The 25,684-nt window shown below is 35.5% G+C and overlaps 1 protein-coding gene across 8 annotated transcripts in view; it reads right to left on the bottom strand.

Moving 5' to 3' along the window:
• Positions 1-25,684, bottom strand: part of TBC1D5 (TBC1 domain family member 5) — a 317,118-nt gene that overhangs the window by 277,938 nt on the left and 13,496 nt on the right. For 5 of the 8 annotated variants that reach the window (XM_072033495.1, XM_072033500.1, XM_072033499.1 and 2 more), the window contains one exon: positions 11,201-11,262. The exons of the other annotated variants lie outside the window; for them this stretch is intronic. The gene's annotated coding sequence lies outside the window, so the exon portion shown is untranslated. The remainder of the gene's footprint in view (positions 1-11,200; positions 11,263-25,684) is intronic. 8 annotated transcript variants of the gene reach the window in all.

Genomic DNA, 25,684 nt, shown 5'->3' with positions numbered 1-25,684 from the left:
TGGGGGTAACCTTAACTGCAGTGACTGTACCATGATGGAGTTCAGCATCTTCAGAGGCAGGAAAAAAGCAAGAAGTAGGATCAGTACGCAACAGCAGAGCAGACTTTGACCCGCTGAGGCATATGCTTGGAAGAATTCTGTAAATAGTTCTGGACAGAAGAGTCTAGGAAAGCTGTTTGATTGTCAAAAATGTTCTCCTCCAAGCTCAAGAATGGTTCATCCCGAAAAGCAGGAAAACAAGCTATGGTGACAGAAGACGTGAATGTATAAACAAGGAGCAACTGGCAAAACTCAAATATAAAGTATACAGGAGGTAGAAGCAAGGACAAAAAACCTGAAAGGAATTAATAGAGAGACAACGTCCAAGTATGCAGGGATAGGGTTAAGAAAGCTGAAGACCAGTTGGAGGTGAACATGCAAAGGGATTTGAGGGGCATCAGGTGCATCAGCAGCAAAAGATATAATCTTTGTATGTATAATCTTTGAAAGGACATGCTGACCAGGACAGGGTTTTGAGGACTTGAGCAAATCAAACGCCACTCTTATATTGAGCAGCTAGAAAGAGGATCCAGGGAACTAAAGGCTAGTGGCCTCATATTAAACACTAGGATGACAAAAATAAACCTGGAAACCATTAGGAAACAACAAAAAAGCGATCAGGGAGGACAAGCGTGGACTCATGAAGGGGAAGTCATGTCTGACCAACCTGAGAGTCCTATACACACAGTAAGATGACCAGGTTTGTGGACAAGGGGACAGCAGTGCTTGTCAGTTACTTCAACAAGTAAAGCTTTTACCACCAGCAAAGCACAGACTAAACAACTGGCTAAACTGTTGGACTTGGAAGGTTGTAATCAGTGGCATGAAGTCCAGATGTCACCAGGGGTGTGCTCCAGGGTTCAGTACTGCAGCCAGTATTATATACAAGCTTCATTAATGACTTGGATGACACTGCAGACTTGGTAGGTTTGTAGATAATACAAAACCAGGAGGAATTGTTGGTACAGAAGATGGGTGTGCTGGCATTCAAATGGACCTCATAGGCTGCAGAAATGAGCCAAAAGTAATTTCATGAAGTTCATCAAAGGTTAAATACAAAGTCCTACATGTGGTTAAGAATAACTCCATGCACTACCACAAGCCAAAGGCCAGGTGGCTTGAAAGAAGCTTTGCAGAAAAAGACCAGAGCATCCTGGTGGACATCTACTTGAACATCAGACAGCACTGCATCCTCACAGCAAAGAAGGTCAACAGCATCCTGGGGTTCATTAGTAAGAGCATTACCAGAAAGCCGAGGGAGGTGATTATTGCCGTTTATGCAGCACAGGTGATAGGTATTTGGGGTACTGTGTCCAATTCTGGGCTACCCAGTACAAGAGGCACAAATGTACTACAGTAAGTGGAAATTTCTGATGGAAAGGAGTAGAGAAGATGGAATCTGATTCTTCCCAGGGGTATCGAGTGAACAGACAGACAATAATGGTTACAAATACAAGAAATCTGATTTCAATGTAAGAAAAACTTCTTTTATGGTGAGAACAATCAAAGCACTGGAACAGGCTGCCCATAGTGGTAGCAGTCTCCACCTTTGCAGATACTCAAAACCCAACCCAACAGTGTCCTGAGCAACCTCCTCTAGCTGATCCTGCTCTGAGCTGAGGGGTTGGATTAGATCATCTCCAGGGGTGCCTTCTGATCTTAACTATTCTGTTATAGGAAACCATAAATGTTATTGCTCAAATTATTTGTATTCAACAGATACTTACACATCACTAGTGCTCTACAGAAATCACCAATAGATGCTTATAGAGGACCTTAAGTTGTTATTGTAGGTCTTCCCAAATCTCTATATAAAGCTTATTTCTTCAAATATTGTCTATATGCATTGTTTTGTTGTTTTTTTTTTTTCTCCTTTTTGTGTGTGTATTGTTTTTAGTCTGAAAGGATCATGTGAACAAAACACTGCATTTGATAGCATGATCTTAATGAAATAGCCACAAAAGAATTTCTTTAAAATCACATTATTTGCACACACACAAAGATGTATCTTGAATGTAACTAAAGTATGAAATTCTGAACAAAGTAGACTTGTTCATTCATTCATATCAATAACTTAAGTGTACAAGTAGTGGAAAGAATCTCCTTCTACGAAAAAGTTTTGGCAAATGTTAAGAACCAAAAGCTTACAGGACAAATGAACTAATGGAAATATATATGAGGAAAAATTGTAAAATAAAATTTGTATTTTTATATCATCTAAGCCTTATAAATTATGCATCCGTTTTTACCTTAGACAACTGGTGGAATGTTGAAGAAACTGCATCACAGGGCAGTTACTTAAGAAAATCCCTATCATATTGAGCCAAATGGTTCATTCCTTTCAGAAAATACAGATTTATTTCTGCAGTGTTTTTTTCTGCTAAGATAACTGTTTTTAAAATTATGTTGCACTTTCTGAAGACCAACAAAAGTAGAAATGAGTATATCACAGTTTGAAGTGACCAAACATTATAATTTGCAGTCCTGCTGTTGCACAGGAAGATAAACTTCAGAGACAGTAAGCAATTACTTCCTGTGCATCTTACATACCTGTCAGCAGGATCTTTTACCACCTCAGCTAAGCACTGGCTCAGGACTGGTTCAGAGTATTGGTTTGTGACTGCCTCCTGTTCTCTTCAGCTGTTTTTTTCTCACTCCTTCCCTGAACCAGCACTAATGGTAATGTAGTCAGATCGGAAAATTAATAAAGATTAAAATTAATATAGCAAAAGACGACTGCATGGATGCGCAAGCAGCAGCCTGCATAAAACTGGCAATAACACATGGCTACGGAAAGGGCAAGTCTACCTTCTTTGGTTTCTGAAGTGATTCTCCAAATCAATCATCCTTACTAAGCTTCAGTTTATACTGGGGAAATTGTTCATATTATGCTCTTCACATTTTCAGCTACTAAAACAAATTCTAGCCGCTCAGTAGTAACCACAGCATTTTTTCTTAAATTACTTGCCCTCATAAATAATTTTGGAGTTGTCAAATGAATTCTTAAAATTGCAGAATGAAAGCAGGCTACATAGCCTTTCCTGAAATACAGTCACTATAAAGAAAAGTGCAAAGACCCCAAAACCTCTGGCTCACTTAAATATTTGAATGTCTTATGAAAATAAAATAAAAACAAACAAACAAAAAACCCACTTGCATTTGTTTTTACTGAAAAGCATTTAGCATTCTAAAAGATTTTCCATAATTTCCATTGGCAACAATTGTGAAAGCTGAGTTGTATCTCTACGAAAGTAAAGAACTTACACTTCGCTATTTTGCATTTAACTGTTCAGCACTAATGCCTTCCAGAGGACAGCTTAATCTTATTGATTAAGGTTTATATTGTTAATAGATTTTTATTCTCATTTAGGGTGTTTTGCATTTTTCACACAATGCACAGAGCAAAATATCTCCTTTTTAGTTTCTGCACACTTCTGAACTCTGGCATGTCCCGAGCCTCCACCAACAGCTTCACCTTGACTCTTACCAAGTTAAATGAATGTAATTATCTCGGTTTGTGATCAAGATTCTTTGTAAGACCAAAAGACAAAACGGAGCTTTTCTTTGGAAAGTAAATCTAATTTGCTCTTTTCCTATAGTGCTGACACATGCTTTAAAGCAAGAAAACCCAAACGATCCTATGCTCAGCAAAACCCAGGAATTTTAAAAATCACCTCTTTGTATTTATCTGAATCTGAATGACTCAGGACAGAAAAAGGGAAGGGATCTTTCAAAAATTAGCTGGAGCATGTAAAAGACATTAACATGAGTGACCGCAACGAAAATATCAGCAATAGGCTTTGAAGAAATCTGGCGTGGGTCACTGAATAGAAAACAGAGACAGATGCTAGGCTGCCTAGCCCAGGTCACTGCAGGGAGAACAGCTGCCTATGCAAGTCTTGCTTGGGACACAGAGATGGTGCAGGACTCGACCATGACAATTCTTATAGCACGTGCTTGACGATTTTAGTATGGGAAAACAGTGGAAAACCAGATGGATTTTTTTTTTTTGGGTGGAGCTATGGCAAATTGAGTCATTTATTTAGTTTCAGTACTTGTTTTTATTCTCTTTTGTGTGCAGTTTTGGAACTAACAAAGAGAGTATGAATGTTGACTAACTACACAGATTTAAATATGAAGTAGAGGTAAGAACTTCTGAAGTGCTCTACCAAGTTATTAATATTTTAAGAGGTCTTAAAAGCTATTTTATAATAGTGCAGATACTGTTGGGACCGGAGGGTCTACATTCACTCAATATTAACTGCAGCATATTTTAAGATATTTTATTTTCACATTCACAAGGGGGTCAGAGGAGAACGTCTTCTCTGATCAGCCTTATATCCACAATGACTTTTAGCTAAGAGTTAAAAGACTCCTTTTTATAACCCACCAAACAATATTAGAAGTGACTTCCAGAGTTGTTCATCCATCCAATTGCTACAGCCTTTACCATAATAAATCTCTGGATTATGTTACAGAAAACTGAACTCACATCACAAATCCTGGTAAACAGAAGGGAGTTTTTAAAGTGAATTTTTCTGTGATTGCCCAGCTCACCATTTCATGACTCATGCATTCCTTCCAATCATATTATTCATCACTTCTTTTCATGGAGGCAAGAAATTATAAATGATTACTATCTTGATTTGTCTGAGCACAGAAAAAAGTATCTTTAGAATGCATGGACAACTCTACTCAATAGATTAGCTACTTATTCAAAATATGTTTCACTGAAAATGCACAATATGCTTTCAGATGTGCCTTTAGTTTTACTAGTTGTTTTAAGAATGTATTGCATGCACATGCATGCACTAGAAATGTCTAAGAGTCTTAAGAGTAGTACTGTACATTTTAGGTGCTTTTAGACAAACAAAATATGTTCTTTCAAGTTGTTACCAAAATAGACTTCTCAGTCCCAAACTGCTTTCACTTTCACTCCCAGATAGCGCAGGTATTTATTAAGAACAACTAGGCATTGCAAAGCAAATAGAAAATTGTTTAAAGATAACTACTTTATAAATTTGGAAGTAAGATGTTTCAACTCATAATGCGCTTTATGTTTTCAATCCATTAAAAGGAGATAGCTTAGATATGCCATGGTGAAGAGTTGCATAGCACAAAAACAGTTCTGTACAGAAACAGAGAAAAGTAAATTTATCTAGTTAAATAATAGCAAAAATTTCACTTGTTGGCTGCATATTAGGAGAAACTTCAATGAAAAGCTTATACATTAAGTTACTAGATTACCCATACACAATAGCTTCAGTCTACTAATAGATACTGTAGTTCCAAAAGAATTACTTGTTTACCTGAATCCATAAATCACATGAAATCCATGTTAAGCTTTACGGTACAAAAGTTAAGTTTTTCAGTATTAAAGAGCTCATGATTTGTTATTCAAATGTTAGAATTGACATGAGTATGACAAAACGGGACAATCTCGGATGCTTAGGGTATTTGAAAGCTCTGGTCAACTGAAACATGGCTGAAAAAAAAAAAAAAGAGAGAAACAAACTAAAGAGCAGCAAGAAAAAACAAGACTAGCAAAGCTTCTCGTGTTTGATATTACTGCTCTTTTTACAACCACTTTATGGGACGTTTTTAATGTGTGTTGATCCTTACAACAGAGCAAGGAATATCAAATCCAAGTACAATTTTATGTCAAATACAAGACCCCAAGATAAAGAAAATAGTCTAAAATCGGTGTTTACGAAATATAAATGCTGTAATATGCTATATTCATCAACTTCAGGGCCACTATCAGCTCGTCGTAAGTTACGCTCAAATGTTTACAAGATTCGAATTTCAGCTGAAAGTGAAAACAGGTTTCAGTAGAGACAAGTCACCCCACAAGCACAGCCTCTTTCACTGACCTTCTTGCAACTTCACTGTATTGTTGACATGATGTCAGAGGCTCTTTCTGGTACAAATCTTTACCTACACATGTCAGGACAGAGTATGCTAGCGGTGCTCCATGTGTGTGCTAACTTTATGCAAATAAGAAGAAGTTATATCTACAAAATGTATTTTTTGGTTCTTTCAGTGCTGAGGACAGAAGGAAGACAGAGATGCTTAAACAGGACTAAACTATTCTGACTACCGCTTTGCAAGGAAGTTGCATCTGAGGTAGAAGTGTGTTGCTAGTGTAAATAAGCTAGCAAAGTGTTCCTGATACAGACTTTACTTAATTTATTAAGGCATATTTCAGTGAGAAAGACTCATCAAAAACCTTCTGCCTTTGATGTGGATAAACTCAGCCATCTCTAATTCTGAACTTGCCAGTTGTTGTCTTTTGGATACTACTCATTTCCTGCTGTTAACGTGCATTCAAAAAAAAACCCAGAAGGCTGTCTAAAGTTTATTCAATTTTTACTAGCACTACTGAAATATAAACAGTTCCTGTAAGTCTTATGATGATTTTTTTCACTCCCTGCAGAATAAGAGGCATTTCCTCTCCAGAAAAAACATCAGATATGATGACCTAATGCCAGGTGGCCTTACGAAAATCATAGAGAAAAAATGAGATAAGCATAAGGGGAGATAACAAAATCCCAAAATACGATAATACAACTTATATTATGAAAACTATAGAACCCATGTTTTGCATAAAAAGATAAAAGAATGAAGAAATGTAAATAGAAAAGATGCATGTACGTAACTAGCAATAAGGCTACTTTCTATTGAAAAGCTTTCACAGAACAGGCTGCTGGGGTTCGACAGTCAAGCTAAACTTCACAATTTACTATGTAAGTGTTTAACCATGCAGCCATACTATCTCTAATGTTCTTTCAGATTAAAAAAGAAACAAAAAAACAAAAAATCATCTACCGTACAGTGAAAGACACTTGTATGAATGTAGAAATATGTAAAGAGCAGGGTATTTTAATAATATAATCGGATGATTCATCTCTGCTATTGCTCACAGATGTCCAACACAAAAGAGCCTGTGCTTCTCAAAAAAACACTACTGCTACCAATATTACATCCTTAAGTTCTTATCATTATGATATTGCTTCAAATGGCTACACTATTTCCTTTCAAATCCACGTCCTTTTAGAGCTCTCATCTCCCTACGAGCTCCTTAGTTCAAGCTGAGAACAACTGCTCACTACTTTGTGACCATGCCATAGAGTGCAGTACTGGACCTACTGAGGCAACTTCTTCCTGGCTATACCTTTATCCTCCCACAGATATTCTCTTTCTGAACAGTACTGAAAACACTTTTCTAAGGAACATACAGATTTTTTATTATTTTTTTTTTATGCCGAGGTCTTACTATGATCCACATTTCACCTGAACTTTTATTTTACATAATACATGTTCTCTCTTTTTAAAACAACATACCTTCATACTGTCAAATCTGATCAGCCCTACATCCTTAACTGCAGATTTCCACAATGCATTGCAAAGCAGTCCTCCCACAAAGTGAAACAGAATGTGAATATTCGTTTTACAAAGCTACTGTATGTTTGGTTACAAATACTAGAGTATTTCTCCAGTATTTCCTTCAAAGGAAAGGACTATTTTTTACTACTTGTGAGAGCTGGAGAGTGCTGATCCCTATTCTGTGAAGCATGCTATCGTCATTAGGATGACAAAATCAAGTCTTATTGTGGCAAGAAGAAACATCATTTAGTGTCAACAACACACTGCTATTGATTTGAACTCCTCCTTGCCTCACGGGTGAAATAACAAGCTCCTACACACAGACTCTCTAAGCATACCAATAGAGGAGAGAAGCAAGAAAAATACTAAAAATGGATATATTAAAGATACAACAGGAAATATATGACTCACGAGATGTAAATTCTTTTATCTGTATGGAATAAATTGAAGAAGAGCTTAATATGGCTTCTGCGATTTCTATGGAGTTAGATTAGAACAGAAATACACCTATCAATAACACACCAGATTTAGGCTCCCCAACCAGCATCTCCTAGATGTTCGGCAACCTCAGTGAAACAGGCCAGCTTCATTTTCATGATCTACGACATGACTATTCACATTTTTAAAATTATGCTTTTTTTTTTTTAGCACCCCAGTTGGCCGTTTCAGTGTAAGACAAGGAACTGATTGAGCATAGAGCCGAAATTATCCTTTTGCATTACTTGCAGGATCTCTTTAAAACAGAGCTAAGAAACTGTCAGTCAACATGGATGGGTTCACTCTTTTTTCTATTTCTGAACAGATTTTTTTCCCTGAAAATTGCAAAATCATTTGTCTTCTTAAAAATATATTAAAAAAATAAAATAATAGTGAGACCTGCAACATCATAATAAATATCACTTTGAACATTAATAGTTATTTTTTGAAAACTCAGTGATGCCTTTAAGCAAATTTGCAAAACAGAAAATGTAGTAGGCTGAAATTCTAGTTATAGCTCCTAACTGCACCCAAAATTTAAGCTAATTTCAAACACATATATAGCATCGTAGTCAGCATGCTAGAAGCCCACAGTCCATCTCTTAAAACATGAAGTAATATAAAAGTCATAAAAATAATTTTAAGATAACTTCTTTTTAAAAATACTGTGATGTAGAGGAAAAAAAGCTATTTTCATACCATATCCAGAAGACGGGTGAGGTGTTAAAGAAACCTCTTGTTTAATGTGACCTTTGGCTGTACTTTCACTTGTCATCATTATAAAGTAGCTACTTTCAGTGCCAAAACAGAAGCTGCGTTATATTACCCTCTAACAGTAGTAACACGTATTTCAGGAAGTGTTTCATACTCTGAGAAACCGGTGGCAGAACACATTGACAGCACTTACCTTTGTAATTACTTATAATGGGGCTTATTGAACAATAAGACCTCATTTACACAACGAAATAAGAGTGACTGCACAAAATTTCATACAGCATGTCACAAACTAGTAGTATATGTTCAGGAACTCCCTTGGAGTTCTCAGCTTCAGTCAAAACATTCAAATAAAGAGAAATGCAAATTTCAGATTGGAACTCTGCCCCAAATAATGACAATATTCAAGGCTTTGTTACTGCATACAGACCAAAACCACTACATCATTAAGATCTCTAATACACTTGACTTTTCTTAACATATGTAATTACAAAAATATTTCTGGAAAGCAAATGAATTTGAAATTCAAGTAAGATTAATAGAACAAATATGACAAATTTACGTTTTATACAACCGTAGCAAGCTGCAGAGTAAAAATCACTAGCTTTCATTATCTAAAGCTGTTCATCTAACACTGTAGAGAGAAAAACCATTGATACATACTGTACACACATTTTTATCCATGTACATAAATCAAAGGAAACAGCTTCCTTTAAGGCAAGCATATGAAGATACTAGAGCAAGATACAAATTAAATATTCATACATTCAATATTTCAAAATAAGGAATTTGGATATACACATGCATAATTTAAGTTCTATAGTGAAACCTGTCTACAGAGGCCATTTCTACTGTATTTCAACAGCATTGAAACTTGAAATGTACAATGCAGCCTTTCCAAGCTGTGTTAAAACTTTAAAGTATATAGTAATTCATTTCAAGTACCAAACACAGAATAAAGGCCATGTTGTGCACACAGCTCCTTTCCACAGGAGCTACCTCTTTGCCCACTTCATTATAGCTCTTCCAGCACTATGAAACAGGGCTGCCAGTCACTGCGCTTTCCTACAAGGTGGTTTCAGGCTGCCCAAAGAGGTAGTCAGCGGGAACTGAGTTGAACAGGTAACTTCAGGTGTAAGAGGCTCACAGTTCCTGAAAAAACACATCATTACCATTTACTCCAAGCCCAGTTCTGATCTGAGGCACCTGTTTTAAACTCCATAGAGCCAGTGCTCATATACACAGGCTGAAATTGCCCCTTATTCTGTTTTAATACATTTACTCAAGCCTCTTCAGAGAAAATGATGACATCTCAGGCCTTTTTAGCTGCCAAAAGAAAGCAAGGCAAAACCAGGCTTCACAACTGAACATGTGCACAAAGAATGATTCTTTGTGAACACAGCATCTGACAGCAGTTTACACACAACAGCACAGAGATCCTAAATTTTAGGAGTTTATAAATTCCTATGCATGCAAAAAGCACTCAGGGTCAAAAAAAAAAAAAAAAGCCTACTCTTCCCCACCTGCCCCCTCGACACATATCTTCTTCTGCATGTGCCTAAAGATATCATCATCACTCCCCATATCTTTAAACCCTTGCCATGAGAAGCAAGTCTCTATATAAGATATTAATGTGATTATATTATTTTCTTATTAGAAGTTAAATGTTTTAGTTCAAATATCAAGAGGCTCATTTAAAAAGCATCCATTCTGTCTGGGCAAAAATATCTCAAGTTAACTTTGAGAATAATTAAAGAGTACTTAATAATGGGAAAACAGAACAACTCTGTTTCTACACATTTTATGGCAAACATTTATCTTTGCTCCTTAAAGGTCACCCATTTGATCTTGACACATCTATGAAATAATACAAGCAAAAGCTAAGTAAGTAGAAAAGTGATATTAAGCAATACAAAGCTAAACAAAATTAGTATCTACATGGTAAATTGCTTCATTGAAAACCATCTATGGATTCTGCAAAGAATATACTTTTGCCTTAGAGCTAGTACTTTAATTTTCAAGAACCAAGAAAAAAAAATCAAAACTAGTCAGTAACAATGCAGCGTCGAAAAGCAATAAACTCAAAATTAAGTTATAAATAATTTAAAGCATGTCATGAAGATGTATTAATAATTCATCAGATAAATAATTTACTAAATAATCAAATAAATAAATAATGAAATACATAAATAAATCAGCAAATAAATAATTCTGCAAAATAACCTAAACAATAAGTCACTAAAACAAATGACAAACCTACAAAACTACAATGATTTTCTAAATTCTGATAGTTTTAAATAAACAAATGTATATAAACTAGATCAATCTTTGGTGGATAGAGAAATAGTTTTCACTGCTATTGGTAAATTCCTGATTACACTGCACAAGGATACAATTTTAGATTTTACAAGAGTGCAGTTTTTTCCTTGTAAATTATTAACATGATTGCTACAATACATCCTGCTCTGTATTTTACGTGTAGTCCCTTTATGTAGCTCATTTCCCCCCCCCAAAAAAATGAAAATCTCTTTACAACATTCTTAATTCAAGTTGCTTTTTTTTTTTTCGTGGGCGCAGTACTTACAATACTGCAATAGCCTTCTTGGTGGTTCTCTTACTATCTTCTGCAAACCTTCAGAAGTTTTGCTGCAGGGGGAAAACAAGTAGAATAACCTTAATTATTACAGATGGTATCTCATTCATTAGTGGATGACAACATTTTATTTGAAAGCACAAGAAAAGCTGTTTTATAATTCTACAAAGCAACTTAATGTGAAACAACCATTACAGTTTGCAGACTACCTAAAGTTTTCAGAAGTCTTTGGTGGAACGAGTTCAAGCAGACTGAGTCCTGTTTCTTGTATTTAAGCTGACACACAATCTGTGCAAACTGGCACTAATTCAGATGTAAAGACAAACCATGAGAAGGACAAAATACTTGGCTGACATCTAATGTTATCCTTGATTTTGGAAGTTCATAGTCCTTGAAAGAATACAGTGAGCCCATTTACTCTCCACTATCTCGGTGCCTTCACAATTTAATTAGAGCCCTGCACTCCAAAGCCAGTGCCGACACCACAAAGGTCAAAATCCATCCATCTCCCAAACCAGGTTTCACTCTCCACTTATGGTAATGAATACTACTGACGATCACTATGGTTAAATATACCGTGTATATATATACACGGTACATATGTATGTATGTCCATATACATATGGTATATATATATGTATGTATGTACGGTTATATACATATATATAGCAAAATGGTATTCTGTAAATACAACATTTAAAGAAATGTGCCAGAAATGTAATCACATTATCAATTTTTATCCTTTCTCTTGAAAAGGTTTATTTGCTTCCTTCCATACCACACATTACAAGGAAGTAACACAGTTTTGTAAGCCATGCCACTGACCTGGATTCTTAATCTCTGTACAGGCCAGTAAAACTGAATGAATATGTTAAATCTGAGGTTAACAAACAACAATATATGGCATACACACATCGTTTCTTGCTAGCTGGTTCAAAGGAAATCAGTCAGCAGTGCTGTTTCTGCTGGTAAAATCTCTAATGGTTGATGCTGTTGCTGTATTTCAGTATTTAAAAGCATAAAGGATAATTTACTCTTAAAACTACCTGGGCACATTATATTTAACAAGTCTCAAATTCTCTTTAGGGATTATAATAAGGAAACACTTTGCTTAATCATAAATTTTATATTTATCTTGGCTAAACACCCTCCTTTGGATAGACTGCCATGTTTTGTCAAGAAAAATCAACACAGTGGAAATGAAGTACTTGTTCTGTTGTGTGGTCATTCAAAAGAGTATGTAGAAGTAATGTAAATGTGCACCAGTGCTGCTGATAATTTCACGCTCTCATACACTCATTTCAATTTGCTTTAAAAAAGACTATTCCTCCTGGCTAAATATAGTCATCATGAAAAAGCATACCTCCCCTTTGAGCTAATAACATTGCAAACCCCAAAACACAAGAGTACAAAAAAACTTCTGTATTTTAAGCAATCTCAGACACATTTTTCTCACAATATATATAAATATTTTTTTCCTGAAGTGGGACAAACATGAATGTATTCTTTTACTTCCCAGATTTCCAGATTTCTATTTAAGTATGGCAATTCCTTTCCACCCCATGCCTGCAAATCCCATCCAGTCCCGGCACACATCCAACATGTCCTAAATCCCCATCTTTTTAAGTAATAGATTGTTGAAAAAGTAGTATATTCCTCCACACATTAAAAGATTTTCAGGATTACTGGGGCACACAATGGCTCAGCAGCGATCCTGAGATTACTCCAGGCTGAAATTTCCTGCAGGAAGTACCACTAAGGCACAGATCAGCTTCATTCAGAAGGCAAATTGGCAGCCTTTGGTAGCAAACTGATTTCTCACTAATGAGTTACAGTAAAGCTAAAACTGTAATTACAGTCACTGATGTCTGAAAAACACATTTTTTCCCCCCTCTAAAGATTTGCTTAGTTTTCAATTTGTTTCATGTTTAATTTGGGTTTTTAATGTATGGTTCTTGACCTGACCTCCTCACGTAACAAGTTTTTGCCTGAGTTAAAGGGTCTTCATGTTCTGCTCAAACAAACGCTTAAAGACAGGACACCTCAGAGAGAAGGTATAACAACCCATGACCTGAGATAGAGCCACATCCCTCTATTGCAATCAAATGCAAATTCCATTTCCCACAAGAGGTAAGGACAGAAACTGAATGCGATTCCTTGCCCCTGTTCTGCCCGCTGGTCCTTTTCTCCCCAACCTCCAAACATAATAGAAGTGCCTTTACTTAACAGAGCATGCAAAACACTGCTCAGTGGAAGGCTAAAGCAAAATTCATTTGTATTTTACAGACCAAGGATGTAAACCAGAAATAGAATAATTGTGTGAGTTCTGTACTCTGCCCAGGCTGAGAAGCCAACTGCTGCAAGAGGGAGACCACATTGCTGGCACTGAAGCTGATTTGGGTAATAATCATAGAATCATAGATGCAAGGAACTGGTTTGTACCATACACCCAAGAAAAAAAAATCAAATATTTACAACAGCAAAGTTATAAAAAGCTCACTTTATTTATAATAATATAATAAATAGCACTGAGCAATAAAATCATCTCCTATCCTCCACCTTTCAACACTGCCATTAACAGTAAGTTTCCTAGTTTGCATGTATAAACCACATCAGATATTGATGGCTCTTCCCTTTGGGAACTCACAAAATACTTGCTAATGAAACAAAATTTTAGGAAGCCATTACTGCGAAATTTTAAAATTTAGGACATGAGATTTATTTATGTATTTTTCCTTCATGTTCAGGTGTAGACACATGGAAACAGAGAAAGACTAGACAGATGCACTTAACAAAATTACAGGTATGGCGAGGTACTGACCATTATATTCTGACTCATACTTGAAGGATTCTTTGAATAGTTAAAAGTTATATAAAATATTTTTCATTATTCATGAAAAAAATTTACTCTAATGGATTATTAAATTCAGGAAATAAATAACATGTAAATCTTTTCCATGCCAGCAGCCTCATTCCTCTGCCACACTCCCTTCCCTCTAGTTATTACAATTAATCTATTAAATACAAAATGATCTGTTTGGACAACTTTACACAAAAAGATACTTTTGTGACTCAGTATCGTACATCATTAAAAATTTTCACTCTATCTCTATTATCTTACTGATTTTTCTTTTAACATAAAAAGTAACAAAGTGCTCATGATACACATTAAGTCTAAAAACTGTAAAGGTAACACAGTCTTACAAGCAGTTACGGGATAGCTTTGAGTATGTTCCTAGTAAGAACATTGAATATTTTTTGAAAACTTTTTAAATCAGCTTCTTATGTCTCTTAGTAAAATAACAATTTTAACATATTAAAACATATAGTACAATGTTAAACCCCAAACTAGTGAACCAACTGCTATCAACACAATACATAGCTCATTTGGCTGTCACAATCCACATTTCCTAGCTGATTTTTAGATAAAAACAAGCAGATTACTAGGAAAGGTTTATCTCAAATTCCCACATGTACAGCATGCCACATTAAATATATGCAAATCAACCATTTTCTCCTCTAGTTTTTTTGAGCTGACAACTCGTATGACCCGAAGCCATGGTTAACGATTACAATTATTTGACTTTCATATTTATACAATCAGTCATCAGATATGCATGTTAATTGATTTTAACAGATAGTTTTGTATTCTAATGATCAACTGTAAGCCTACATTTTACCAACCTCTTGATTTATAAGAAAATAAAACTTGTATCAGTTTTCACAATTAACCCTTCCTTAGATCGATTTGCAGTATTTATCACAGACTTCTTCACAATACATTTACATGGAGCTATTCCCAACTATGGGATCTTTCTTTTGATAGCAAATACTGATTTTTCACCAAAAGACACTGTTCTGCTGTGTTGAAAAATGCAATTGCTACACTATTGAAACAATTCTCTCTTAATTAGAAATGATGAAACAATTACATGTATAGTGTGAATAAATGGACTGGACAAAGACAAATGGACAAATTTACAGTTATTTCATATTTACGTATTGAAAAAGAGGGAAGAATCTTAAAGTAGCAAAGAAACTTAATCATGTACTTCTTGATTCTAATAAGCCCAGAAATGCCATGTATATGACAGTACAACCTTTTGAGATCCTTATTTCTCAAGTAATGTGCTTTCTGTAGTAATGTTTTAAGGCCAAAGCATTCTTCTGTTGCCATCTCAAAACGTATTAGTGAATTGGTTATTATTTTTTTTTACACGGCTGCAAATGATTCTTTCTAGTTGAATTTTAACTTCAGATGCCATATTTATTCAAGCATCAAATACAGAACCACAAATTGCACAAGTCTGCACACGAAGGACTACTGCGTAAGTTTATGCAGTATGTAATCATTACCTTACACAACTGATGGTGGCTGTGCTTTCAAGATATTCACATAAAATAGAGTGGATATTACAACTTACTTTTAGAAGGATCTGATCATGTCTTATTCCACAATTTAGGCCTTAACCCCTGTTGGACTAAAGGCTATGGCTCCAATTTTGGTCAAGGAAGCTTGCTACATCCCTTTCTTAGTAGATTTTAATTCTGACACAGACATTTTAATTACTGCAACATGCAGAGTCTTTCTCTTTTATATAAATAACTGAACAAGGAGTGGAGTCTATTCATCTTCCATCTAAATGAGCATCGTATACTTCAAGTTCTGCTACCAATCTCTTTTTGGCTCTCTGCTCTAATCAATTTCAAGTGAAATTTATCTATTTTGAGATACATTCCCCAGAACAGAAAGCAGCATGGACATATTATAGCATTCACCTCGGATATATAATGCTGATTCAAGTTCCTGCTATGGTCTCACAGACAGAAGAAACTTAAAGCTGTGTTCATGAACAAGCACATTAACCGCCAAAATACCGTATAATGAACATTTCTGATTTTTAAGAGAAATTAATTTCTTAATTACAGCCTGAAAATAATGAGATAGGTATTAAATATATGATAGGATTCTGTTGCTGTCTTAATGGCTATTTTCCTTAATCTCAAGTCTGGTGTTGTGGCAAATGCTGATAAAGCAAATAAATTATCTTTAGTCTTTCTCTTATTGGGAAACACCTTCTTCGTGTTAAAAGGACCTTGATTTCATGCTGAATGTAATGAAAATGCTTAGGGGCTGCAGAAAGCTGAAATCCATCCCACCCTAACCAGTCTCCCACTACCGCTACAACTATCAAAGCAGAAAGCCCCTGGATTCTTTTTGTACAATCCAGTACTAGAAGACATCCTCCACCTTGAAGACTGGCTGTGAAGTTTATACTTGTAGACAAGGCAGACCTTACAATAAACAGAAAGGTGAAGCAAAGATCTTAAAGTTATATGTGAAACTTCAATATAAATGACCAGAATAAAACAGTAGAAAATAAAAGCTATGACAAATACACTTAAATTAAAATCTATGTTAGATATATATACGTCTTGTGTAAAGATCTAATAAACTCAGAAATAGATGTAATTCCTAGTTTCCAAAAATGATTAGTGTCCACTGCTTTTCTTTAAACTGACAGTGTTAAAAATTACAAACCTAGTTGTATCAGCTACAGAGGAAAACAAGGAAAATTTAACAACTGTGTAAGTATGGGCTTCCTGAGCCAAAGCAGTCCTAGTCTGACTCACAAACGCAGCATATTCGTTTAAGTTATAATTAATATTAATATTTTCACAAGATGCCAGAACTTGGATTAAGGGGGAAAAATAAGAAAATAGTAAAATCCTGTTGTTTACAACTTATTGTTTGGGAAAAAAAAAAAAGTATGTTAATTGCTCATCATAAAAAGGCTCAATGATTAGAAGCAGCACTGACTAACTATTCAGTGTATTTAATAAAAAACAGGAGGAAACGAAGTAGAAAGCAAACTGGTGACAGCGTCTGATGACAACTTTTACATTACAACTGAGATTACAATAAATTCCAGGGTTAGGGGTTAAATTAAGGCCATGGGTAGAAAGAAGACCAATAAAATGCATTCTGGGAAATGAGGGAAAATGAGAAAATAACACCTAGAAAATGTTCAAATGGAAGGTAAGCAGAGGTCATTATGAGTTCAGTTCAGTGATAATCATGCCAACATCCAGACCACTACAGTCATTTTGGAGCACAGAAACTTAAGGTGATCAAGAAAAAGAGAACTGGAGAAAAAAAATCCAGAAGCTCTACACAAGTGACATCCAACTACCATTGTATAATCTTAGTCAAAGAAATGGAATGGAGATCAGAAGTATAGGAAACCATTTAGTATACTGTCTCTGTTGCATGGGAAGATGTTTCTATGTACTATTTTTAATATGCACTATTTTACAAGTAGAAAATAAGCTTGTAAATGGATACTAAGTTTAACACAACTAGGTAGGTAAATTTAGTGCAACTAGAAAAATATTACTCATTTTAGTATAAAACTATATTAGGCCAAGGGATATCAAGTCCTTGGAAACTTGGGATGTCAAATCATCACTTTCCATTTTCCTTTTGTTTCAGAAGAAGCTGTAAGAAACTGAGGTTGGGACGCTGGCTGAACTCATTTTGTAACCACTGTTATTTATGATTTCAGATCTTAGAAGAGCAAAACATCAGACACTACTGTATAGAGAAAAATACAATATATTTTATAGGACTGGACTAAAAATTACAGAATTTGAGAAAAATATCAAGGTTCTTAAAAGCAAGGTGAAGAAGAAAAGGGCAAAAAACGAAGACCTACATGAACTCAAACAGATACAGCCTGGCTTATGGTTGAGTACCAAGAAGCTGTTTGCAAGAGGAAAAAAGTCTCATCTGAATCACATAACCACAGAATGTCTTGGGTTGGAAAGGACCTTACATATCATCTAGTTCCAGCCACATACAGGGATGCCATCCACTAGATCAGGTTGCTCAGGGCCTCACAAAAATCTGGCCTTGAACACCTCCAGGGATGGGGCATCTACAGTTTCTCTGGGCAGCCTGTTCCAGTGCCTCACCACTCTCTGAGTCCAGACTTTCCTCCTAACCTCTAATCTGAATCTCCCCTCTTTTAGTTTTAAACCATTCCCCCTTGTCCTGTCATCATATGACTGAGCAAAAAGTTGCTATCTTTTTTATAAGCCCCGTTTAAGTATTGAAAAGCTGCAATGGAGTCACCCTGGAGCCTTCTCTTCTTTAGGCTGAGCACCCTCAGCTCTCTCAGCCTGTCTTCATAGGAGAAATATCACTGAATGTCAATTGTCTCACAGTTTGTCACAACTCCATCAGAAGACTACATTGGGTGTCCCTACATTTCATTTCTACTTTCCAGGCTTTACCTATCTGCATCCAAAGGTGCTCCAAATTGCTTAGAAATCATCAAGGATAAGGATTTTCAATTGTCACTGATGTAGAAAACACCGTCTTTATGATATTACCAAAAACCTGTAACCTTTTCATAACTCATTGTATAACCCTAACAAAAAAGAAATATATAATTTATAAGATGGATCAGTTCCATATGGCCATGCAAACCCTAGTGAAGGTGCAAGGCATGGAAAGAAAATACTAAAGAGGAGAACAGAAGGTGGAGGAAAGAACCATTGTTTGTGGTGATGACAATATAATCTAATAGAAAAATCTAAGTGCACACAGGCATCAACTTAAACCAGCCAAATGCCATATTTATAAACTCTCAAAATTGCCAGTCTGTGAAATGGAAACCCTTACACAACCGCCACGTTTTATTTCTACCAACACCAGTGACACTACACCTCACTGCATTTTTACAATAATTTCACTGCACTTAAAAACGTTAATAAAAAACAGATTAATAAGAATAGCAATAGTTTGCTTGCATAAAACTGACCTGCTACACCTTGATGCTCCCCGCTTACAACAAAGTGACACAAATACTGTGTGAGCAGCCAAATGTCTCTTCTGACATGCACAGACTACTTAGGAGACAGCCAGTGTCACTGGAAGAACTATTACTTGTGGCATGCAATTGGACAGAAAGAAACTTTGATGATAATAAACAGAAAAAAGAAAAAGGGTGTGCAGCTTCTTGTAGAACAAGTAAACATTTCACACAGAGTCAAGTTAGTGAATGCAAACCACAGCAGAAAAGTGCTGCAAATTTCAACTGTGTTAGTGGATAGATTAATGTAGGGAAGAGGACATAAGCATCACCAACGCAGAACAAAATTACTGGGTTTTATTTTAAACATGCTTAAACTCGTTCTTTAACATTTAAGTTTAAATGTTGATTATATTCTGTGCATTTTCCATTGCTTGCCACCTGAAGTTGGAGATCCAAACGTCAAGAATAGCACATTTGCAATGCTGAGTTGTACGAACATCATCCTAACTATAGCAGTTCAATTTCAACAAATTTCTCTGGGTTTTTGCATATCGCTGAATAAACGACTCTGGAATTAACTTACTTTTCTTGGAGGCATTATATAAGATTATTCCTTAGTCTCCTCCTCTTTGATTTAGTATACCTCTTAAGATAATTTATTAATGTTTTGGATATCTCATTCATCATCCATTATTACTGGTGTCGTAAATTAGAGGAATGGAACAAAGCACTGGACTATACATTTCTTCCATATTCATCAATAAAATAACCACCTATGTTAGGAAATAATGTACAAAAGAAGTTGGTTTATCCACTAGAGTGAGACTGGTAACCCTTTATTTTTTAAAAATATCCTTAAACCTGCAAGCAGCTCATTAGATTTACAGTAAAATATGTTGTTAGTGAAGTAAAAATCACTAAAAATTACCATTAAATATGAGAGGACAGAAATACCTAGTCTGAAAAAAAAAAAAAAAGTACACACCAGAAATTGCTATGTCCTGAAAGTTACTCAAACAAATTAGAAGGTCAATGAATACCTTATACGGTATTGCATTGCACGAAAAAAAAAAAAGAATGAATCATTCAAAACACTGTAATTTTGCCAACATACTACAAGACAGTAGAACAAGCAGGAAAGATTCAACTAGAAGAAATTTAAATACTGGCATCATTTCTCTAAAAGCCTGCCATATTATTTCTCAGAAGACAAGTTACCTAAATCAGTGTTTTTTTTTTTTTTTTAATTAACACTATCCCAACACAAAGGACATTGGAAAAGATGACTGTAAAGATTTCAGAATATTCAGAAGATAATGACCACTAATAGCAATCCTTGTTAGTATGTTACATAGCAATATACTATGCTATATAAAGTACTTGAAGGAATACAGAATTCATGTTAAGATATTAACTACTGAGTTAACAAGAACATGATGCCTGTATTAAATTACATCCTTGAATTATGTTTGAAAATTGAAAAATTCACATTCTGTTATTTTAGACAAAGACTCAGTTGATTTATATTGTACACATTCATTGCTTACTTCACTTTAAATAAAAAAATCAGGTAAATGAGTATTTTACATGATGGAGCAGTACTGCACTCACTTCTTCTCTAAATGTAATATGACAAAGTTTGAGCCAAGTCTAGTAATTCATTAATGGAACCAGATACAAAAGAATGTATGCTCTTTTACTAAAAGAGGAAAAAGACTGAACATGTTGGATTTAAGGTGGGTGAAAACCTTCAGAGACTAGCACCTGTGCATGTGATTTCTACACAGGGAAGGAAAAGCTGTTATTTTTTCTTCTTTAGGCATTACAGATTAGGTATTCCTGATTCCCCCAGGAGCTGAAACCAACAAAACAACTATTTCCAACTACATAAAAACTCCTTTAATCGCGTCACCTCTACATCAGGACACCTCTACATCAGGACCCTCACTATTTCCCATACAGAATCTTCTGTGAATACAGAGCTACTTTTAGTAATTGATGATTAACAAAATATATCCATACCAATACATTTTAATGCTAATTCAACTAAATATATAAGATGCAAATATATAAGATGCATTTTTCTTTACTTTGGTTAATTATTAACAAATCTGTTTAATGAACTATGTATTACACTTTCCTATAGTTTCAATTACCACAGGAATGCAACTTTTGTTACTCTCTAGTTCAATCAACACTTGCCCATGACCACGATACTCGTTATTCAATCTATAACAGAAGCTTGCAATCAAAGAGAACCCCTTGCACTAAGGTGTACGTGGTTTGAGGATTCACATAACGTGGAGGAACCAGTCCCTTCACTGCTTGAGAGCAGCCATTTGCTCTCTCACTCTTGTCTCTGCTTCACGTTGTATCAAATGTGCATTGTCAGGGAAACACTGAGATTTATTCTTTCCCGTGATGATCAAGATAATCACCCAGCATGTGGGTTCCTTGTATTCCATTTTTAGCCTCAGTGAATTTCTCATATCTGCAACAGAAAACCATATTAGACAGGACAGACATGCATATCATACCCCACATTTCCAGCAGAAGTCTAAGGGGTACAAGATAGTTCTCTGTTGCAAGGACTTTATTAAATCTGTTTTTTCCATGGCCCTTTGGAGTGCTCTAGCCCCTCAGGTAGTAACTAAAAAAAAAAAAAAAAGTCCTTAACAATGGCACCTTTATTCAGTCCTGCAAGAGTTTTGGCAATTTAGCATTTCCAAACCATCTGAGTTTTTTTTCCTACCTTACCTTTTGATCATTGAGTGGATAATGTATGTTGGCATGGAATTGTTCACAGAACCTCGGTCAAGGAACATACCCTGCTGATTTACCCAAGATTCACTCCAACATATTAATCTTGAGAGGCATGGGAAAGGGTTCATCTTTTCCTCATGCTAAATAGTTTACTTTCTTGTACAAATTTAACAACAAAACCTAAGTGAAGGCTAACCAAAACTGCCGTAAGCAGGCACGGAACCTATGCTCCAATCTGAGTACGTCATTTCACTTGTTAACGAGAGAAATTAACATTAATTATGACTGTGTGAAAGCACTGAAAAATCATGGAAATAATGCTTCAACTTACCCCATATTCATTTTGAAACACAAGAGGCAAATTTCCTTAAACGTATGCCAACATAACTTTCCTTTAATTCTTTTTACTTCCAGGCCTGCTGAAAATGTCATCAATGCACAATAAATTATTTGGTGACTCTAAAGCATTTACTGAGAAGCAAATGAAAATAAAGCTTCTTTGATTAGAACATGGAATAGAAACCAATAGAATTTAAAACAAAACCAAAAACTTTTGCATTAAAGGTTCTTGGAGACATACTATCCTGTCTTCTTTTTAAATCACTGATATAGGAAGCCTCAGATGTTTATATAACTGCTAGACAGGATCAATTCCCCTAAATGTTGACTCTTAAGGGAATCCATTATGTTCTCTATTCTCACCATTGCAATGTTCTCTAATCACAGGCAGCATGCGAAATTTAAACATAGGCTTCTCAGCAACATCCTATCTTCTAAACCTTGCTGGGTACCTATACCATATGTATGACAGAAACGTATTTTTAAGCCCCATGTATGAGAACAAATGCCTCTGAATGAGAATGTAGTAACACATGCTGACGGATAGGAAAATTAAGAAACCAGTAGCATAAAAACTGAGCAAAAGAAAAAAAAAAAAAGCTCAAATATTCTTGGAAGGGTGGTGAAAGTAGACAAGAGATGGGTGTATGGAGTAAGAGATCTACTATCCCTTTCTTTATTAATGTTTAATTGAAAGTACACGGGAACCTGCAACTACCTAACGCTCTTATCAGCAAAAAAAGGCCCAGCAGGACATCCAAAATAAATGGCTGTTAAGTAGCTGTTATGGATGAGGAGGACAAAGGAGGCAGTATCCTACAGCAAGCAGAGAGGTAACAGCAGATGGCAGAAGCTGGTATTATCTGGTGTGAAAATGTACTCCTCCATACGGGGCTGTGATACTCATTTCCCCCAATGCAACTACAAGTAGAGCAACGAAGCTCACTAAAGCTGTATGATTTAATAACTATTAGACCAATACTGTTAAACTCAGAATCCACTGGAAACGTACTACAAATTGTCTCAAAGAAATAGGGCTTGTTTACTTCTCATTACAGTGTCAGGGAGCCAAAGAGTTGATCTTGAACAACAAAAGCTTGACAGAAGAAAACGCCGCCAGCACTGTCAGACACATGGAAGAGAAAGTCAAGGCTCAAATGATTGTGTTGATCTTTGACTAAAACTATAAAACAAGTCAGTTTCTTCAAAGCCAAACACAGAACTGCAGCCAACAATAAGGAATCCCTGAGCTTTTTTCACACAATGAATTTTTTGATGTTGTAAGCTTTTGGGATTTTTAATCACGCTTGCTTTAGCAAGGCAGATGTCTATGACCCAGACCCAAAACAACTATAAGCCTGGTTTTCCTGACTAATCTTATTTTTCCTACTGTCACCTAAATTCCAGGACCAAGACTTATTAAATAGGTAATGTAAAGCTTTAACTAACTTTTCACCAAATTTTTCTTACACTGTATAATTTGAACAATTGTTCAGATTTGTTCATTAGCTGAACTCCAAGGTATCCATATGTTATTATTCCCAAGGAAATTGGAGTGCTACTTTCAAGACTTGACACAGATCTGGATCTAAAACTCATCCCACTAGAAGACTAACGCATGCTTAACATACATGATTTTATGGTCTTAATTCAAAATAAAGGTAATTAAAAACATCCATATTTTCTGTTTAAAAGTTATCCTTATTTATCCTTCCCAACTCCTGATTCTCAGCATTGCCTCTACTGGCCTACGTAATTCTGCCTATACTTACTTCATAAACAACTCAAAACAATAGTTTAAGAAGAAAAAAATCCTACATTAGCTAAACCATTTTCAGTGTATCTTCAGTGTAATTTTACAGTATATTTATAAGCTTTCTGTTGCTGCTCATTAAAAACCAGATTCAATGGTTACTATTTAGATATGACCTTATTTGAAATAAAATTTTAACCCAGATCAAGTGAAGTAACATGAGCATACTGCAGGCATCATAACCAATATAGAAAAGTAACAGCAGAAAAAAAATAATGAATAGAAACAGAGGTACAAACAATGGACAAAAAAAAGTTGAACTTAACTGACTGGTGCATACCCTCTTCTTCCCACCTCTCACTTCCAGTAAATTTATCTTGCTTATAATTATACTGCTCGGTTCAAGCTTGTTTAGCTGAAGATTTTTCCATCACAGAAGTCAACAGAGAAGCTGCTCCTGATTCATGGGTACTGACCAATTTTGTTTCCCAGAACAAACATTAAGTTGCCAGAAGCCTAGGAGTTCAACATTTGACTTCGGGAACTTAATGCTTACTCAGCAGGCATCCAGAAGTGTATGGTTAGATGTACAGTAAAAACATGGGTGACCAAAAGAAACTTCCTCTGAACCATCAGATCAATTAATTTCCTTAACAGTGACAAATGCCTTCAGAACAGCAACACACAACAACAGAAATCTTCTAAAATTCTAGAAAAAGACAAAGAATATATGCTATAATGAATTATGTTTTAAAAAATAAACTGCACTGAAGTAATTCTCCCTACTACTATTAAAGCTGTTTTCAGTATTGTACAGTTACACATACAATACTTCAGAGTAAACTAATTTCACAAAATTATATGCTGACCAGAAATAAAGGGCGTTATTTTATTTACTATTTATGGCCTACTTGTCTGGAGTGCTTACAATGACAAATATTCATTTCATTTTAATCTTAAATTTCCTCAAAGAGTGTAACACTTATCACAAAAAGAAGATAGCTTAAATAATTAAATCAGTTAAAGCTCAAAATCTAAACGCAAAGCCAAGTCAAACATAAACAGCAGGAATAATGCCCATGTGAGTTTTATACAGTGTGCTTCCCAATCTTCTGTACTTTTACTAATGTAAAATACATCAGCTCAGACAGTGTAATCTTAATGTTCTTTAACTTTTTTGATTATGAGGTATTACCTCCAGGATCAAAAGAGGTGCACTATGAATACAAATTTCACATGATCTTCAACTTCAAAAGAAGCCTGCTCCAGTTGGATTTTCTAGGCACACAAGATGCCATGAAGATTACATCATCCAAGGTTTACCAAGATAGTTGTATGTTTACTTATTAGACTGGGTCAACACTCAATAACCCTGGTTAGCCATTCATCCTCCTTTATTCCACATGCTGGACTACAGAGAATCCTAGAACAAAAATCCTCAGTTCACTGCCTGTAAACCACATCAAGTGAGTGAGCTAAAGAACTAAAACTAAGGAAGAGTAGAAGTTTTTAATAAATCCAAATCTAATTCACTTTTACTCCTGCATATTTCAAAACTTTGTTGTGTTCTCGTGGTCTGACACTGAGAATGAACCGCTTCACTTGCTCTTATAAAAGTCCATCTGCCGTAACATTGCCTTAATGCACAAACCAGTCACTGAGGCTAGCGATGCTGACCAGATGACTTTTAGTAAATACAGTCCATCAGATATTTCTCATTTAAGGCAGACTAAGTCAGCACTACAGGTGTGTCGAAGAAAGCCCCCATGGTGCGTTATCACAGAATAATTATTCTTGCCT

The sequence above is a fragment of the Anas platyrhynchos genome, chromosome 2 (genome assembly GCF_047663525.1).
Source record: "Anas platyrhynchos isolate ZD024472 breed Pekin duck chromosome 2, IASCAAS_PekinDuck_T2T, whole genome shotgun sequence".
In the NCBI taxonomy this organism is placed as follows: Eukaryota; Metazoa; Chordata; class Aves; order Anseriformes; family Anatidae; genus Anas; species Anas platyrhynchos.
The sequence above is the reverse complement of the archived record's forward strand: the minus strand, read 5'-3'. Positions and strand labels throughout refer to the sequence as shown.